The following is a 5111-nucleotide window of genomic DNA, read 5'->3' on the forward strand; positions in this document are numbered from 1 at the left end:
TATATTTGTCAGGATAGACTAGATTATACTCCAGGAAAGAATGTCTCCAAAATATAAGTTGATGGGGGCTGTGCTCTCCATCTCTTCAGGTCAGAACAGAGACTGTCAGGAGCATTGCTGGTCAGAGTTGGGGAAAGAACGAAAGCTAATTGCAAACTGTCTCCTAAAACTATGACTCGGAAGTGACATAGATTACATCCACTCAGTTTTCTTTGGCCAAATCAAGTCACATGGTCAAACTTAACTTCCAAGGGGAAGCAAAGTGCCAGCCTCACAATGTCCCTAAAGAGTGAAGAACAGGAAATGTCTGTTACAAAGTCCTTTGGATTTCCACATCATATATTATGTAGCAGAGCCTGCCGTAGCAAGGAGTAAGAAAACCAATATCTGTGCCACAAAAACTGTGAATATTTACACTGGGGGTGGTTGTAAAAAGAGATGATGTATGACCTCACATTGGTTCAGTTCAGATAGTAGACATGTGCTGTGATCAAATTTCTATTTTTGCTCAGTTTTATATTTATTTTATTATAATCTGATTCTTTTTCATAAAGACAGTGTCTATTTACAACATTTAATTTTGCAACCCTGGAGGTGGACTTCCAGATCTGCTGCTTATTTCTTGAGTATAAATAATCTGGGATGGGGCCTGGGCATCAGAATTCTGCAAGGCTTCCCAGGTGACACCAAGTTACAGTGCCATTAGAAAACTGCTGCTCCTATGGCATTTCCTGAAACAGGAAATCAGTATTCTCTAGTTGGAAAAAGCAGTGTATTTGTTTTTTAGGTCTCTTTCCTCAGTAACAGCACACAAAGCTTTCGTGTCTAGCTCTAAGAGAGGAAGCGAGGGAGTTTTGGAGCATAATTGTGGTTGGTGGACATATGTGGTGCTCAGTTCAGTTCAGTTCAGTTCACTCAGTCGTGTCTGACTCTTTGCGACCCCATGAATCACAGCACGCCAGGCCTCCCTGTCCATCACCATCTCCCGGAGTTCACCCAAACCCACGTCCATTGAGTCAGTGATGCCATCCAGCCATCTCATCCTCTGTCGTCCCCTTTTCCTCCCACCCCCAATTCTTCCCAGTATCAGAGTCTTTTCCAATGAGTCAACTCGTCACATGAGGTGGCCAAAGTACTGGAGTTTCAGCTTTAGCATCATTTCTTCCAAAGAAATCCCAGGGCTGATCTCCTTCACAATGGACTGGTTGGATCTCCTTGCAGTCCAAGGGACTCTCAAGAGTCTTCTCCAACACCACATTTCAAAAGCATCAATTCTTCGGTGCTCAGCTTTCTTCACAGTCCAACTATCACATCCATACATGACTACTGGAAAAACCGTAGCCTTGACTAGATGGACCTTTGTTGGCAAAGTAATGTCTCTGCTTTTGAATATGCTATCTAGGTTGGTCATAACTTTCCTTTCAAGGAGTAAGCGTCTTTTAATTTCATGGCTGCAGTCACCATCTGCAGGGATTTTGGAGCCCAAAAAAATAAAGTCTGACACTGTTTCCACTGTTTCCCCATCTATTTGCCATGAAGTGATGGGACCAGATGCCATGATCTTCGTTTTCTGAATGTTGAGCTTTAAGCCAACTTTTTCACTAACCACTTTCACTTTCTGCCATAAGGGTGGTGTCATCTGCATATCTGAGGTTATTGATATTTCTCCCGGCAATCTTGATTCCAGCTTGTGCTTCCTCCAGCCCAGTGTTTCTCATGATGTACTCTGCATATAAGTTAAATAAGCAGGGTGACAATCTACAGCCTTGATGTACTCCTTTCCCTATTTGGAACCAGTCTGTTGTTCCATGTCCAGTTCGAACTGTTGCTTCCTGACCTGCATATAGGTTTCTCAAGAGGCAGGTCAGGTGGTCTGCTATTCCCTTCTCTTTCAGAATTTTCCACAGTGTATTGTAATCCACACAGTCAAAGGCTTTGGCATAGTCAATAAAGCAGAAATAGATGTTTTTCTGGAACTCTCTTGCTTTTTCCATCATCCAGCAGATGTTGGCAATTTGATCTCTGGTTCCTCTGCCTTTTCTTAAACCAGCTTGAACATCTGGAAGATCACAGTTCATGTATTTCTGAAGCCTGGCTTGGAGAACTTTGAGCATTACTTTACTAGCGTGTGAGATGAGTGCAATTGTGTGGTAGTTTGAGCATTTTTGGCATTGCCTTTCTTTGGGATTGGAATGAAAACTGACCTTTTCCAGTCCTGTGGCCACTGCTGAGTTTTCCAAATTTGCTGGCATATTGAGTGTACCACTTTCATAGCATCTTCTTTCATGATTTGAAATAGCTCAGCTAGAATTCCATCACGTCCTCTAGCTTTCTTCATAGTGATGCTTCTTAAGGCCCACTTGACTTCACATTCCAGGATGTCTGGCTCTAGGAGAGTGATCACACCATTGTGATTATCTTGGTCATGAAGATCTTTTTGGACACTTCTTCTGTGTACTCTTGCTACCTCTTCTCAATATCTTCTGCTTCTGTTAGGTCCATAGCATTTCTGTCATTTATCGAGCCCATCTCTGCATGAAATGTTCCCTTGGTATCTCTAATTTTCTTCAAGAGATCTCTAGTCTTTCCCATTCTGTTGTTTTCCTCTACTGGAAACAACAACAACAACATTGATCGCTGAGGAAGGCTTTCTTATCTCTTTTTGCTATTCTTTGGAACTCTGCATTCAGATGCTTATATCTTTCCTTTTCTCCTTGGCTTTTCACTTCTCTTCTTTTCACAGCTACTTGTAAGGCCTTCTCAGACAACCATTTTGCTTTTTTGCATTTCTTTTCCATGGGGATGGTCTTGATCCCTGTCTCCTGTACAATGTCACGAACCTCCCTCCATAGTTCATCAGGCACTCTATCAGTCTAGTCCTTTAAATCTGTTTCTCACTTTCACTGTATAATCATAAGGGATTTGATTTAGGTCATACCTGAATGGTCTAGTGGTTTTCCCTACTTTCTTCAATTTAAGTCTGAATTTGGCAATAAGGAGTTCATGATCTGAGCCACAGTCAGCTCCTGGTCTGGTTTTTGTTGACTGTATAGAGCTTCTCCATCTTTGGCTGCAAAGAATATAATCAATCTGATTTTGGTGTTGACCATCTGGTGATGTCCACATGTAGAGTCTTCTCTTGTTTTGTTAGAAGAGGGTGTTTGCTATGACCAGTGCATTTTCTTGGGAAAACTCTATTAGTCTTTCCCCTGCTTCATTCCGTATTCCAATGCCAAATTTGCCTGTTACTCCAGGTGTTTCTTGGGTTCCTACTTTTGCATTCCAGTCCCCTAGAATGAAAAGGATATCTTTTGGGGGGGTTAGTTCTAAAAGGTCTTGTAGGTCTTCATAAAACCATTCAACTTCAGCTTCTTCAGCATTACTGGTTGGGGCATAGACTTGGATTACCATGATATTAAATGGTTTGCCTTGGAAACAGAGATCATTCTGTTGATTTTGAATTTGCATCCAAGTACTGCATTTCAGACTCTTTTGTTGACCATGATGGCTACTCCATTTCTTCTGAGGGTTTCCTGCCCGCAGTAGTAGATATAATGGTCATCTGAGTTAAATTCACCCATTCCAGTCCATTTTAGTTCGCTGATTCCTAGAATGTCGACGTTCACTCTTGCCGTCTCTTGTTTGACCACTTCCAATTTGCCTTGATTCATGGAGCTGACATTCCAGGTTTCTATGCAATATTGCTCTTTACAGCATCGGACCTTGCTTCTATCACCAGTCACATCCACAGCTGGGTATCGTTTTTGCTTTGGCCCCATCCCTTCATTCTTTCTGGAGTTTTTTCTCCACTGATCTCCAGTAGCATATTGGGCACCTACTGACCTGGGGAGTTCCTCTTTCAGTATCCTATCATTTTGCCTTTTCATACTGTTCATGGGGTTCTCAAGGCAAGAATACTGAAGTGGCTTGCCATTCCCTTCTCCAGTGGACCCCATTCTGTCAGACCTCTCCACCATGACCCGCCCATCCTGGGTGGCCTCACGGGCATAGCTTAGTTTCATTGAGTTAGACAAGGCCGTCGTCCTACTGTGACCAGATTGACTAGTTTTCTGTGAGTATGGTTTCAGTGTGTCTGCCCTCTGATGCCCTCTTGCCACACCTACCATCTTACTTGGGTTTCTCTTACCTTGGACGTGGGGTATGCTCATTGGGAGGTGTTGGTTCAGAGAGTGGCTTTCTGTCCTATTTGCCACCATGGCTCAAGGTTCAAGGTAAGGACTAGCAACTGCTCTTGGTTGCCTCAGTTCTATCCCTGGTGGGTGGTCATGGAAGCAGCAGCCTCTGGATTATCTAAGCATATTCTGCTGCTCCTGGCCTCTCCCTGGGAGAGCTGTTTTTCTCACCTGCCATTTGTAAGTTAGCCTCATACTGCCTAAAATCTATGTTCTATTAATTTTATACAAAATTACAAATGCATGGCCTAAAATCTATGTCCTATTATTTTGTGTGAAATTACAAATGCTAACATCCCACCAACTGCTGGAAATAGATTTCTTGATAAAAGCTGAAATGAGAGTAAAATGTGTATGGCAAGAAAGGAAAACAATGATTATAAGCTCCAAATTAGTCAGCCCTGCAAAAGAGTGAAACAAGTAAAATCATTTAAATGGCCTACAATGTCAGGGTCAACTTACAGAAATGGAAACCCCTAATACTACCCTTTATTAATGCTTAACTGCCATGTTCAGGTAAAGGTGTTGGTAGAAACAAGATATTCCAATATTTATTTACGTTCACTCCTGAAACTCCAATAAAAGCACTGTAAAAACTATTTAAAACAACTAATCTCAAAATAGCAAGAAATGAACAGGGAACAAACAACAGCAACAAAATTCTGAAAGCTGGAAAGCAGATGGGTAAGAAGTCAGAAAGTTAGCAAAAGACCAAAAGACACTCCATCCTAACTTGACAGTGGGAAAAGCCACAGTGCAGCTCAATGTATATCACAGACCAGGGGTCAGTAAACCAAGTTTGACTGAAACACAGATATGCCCATTTCTTTCAGGATTGTCTATGGCTGCTATCATGATACATCAGTAGAGCTGAGCAGTTGTGAGCAACTGTGATTTCATAGTTGAGCAGTTATACGG

Source organism: Capricornis sumatraensis, chromosome X, assembly GCF_032405125.1.
Source record: "Capricornis sumatraensis isolate serow.1 chromosome X, serow.2, whole genome shotgun sequence".
In the NCBI taxonomy this organism is placed as follows: Eukaryota; Metazoa; Chordata; class Mammalia; order Artiodactyla; family Bovidae; genus Capricornis; species Capricornis sumatraensis.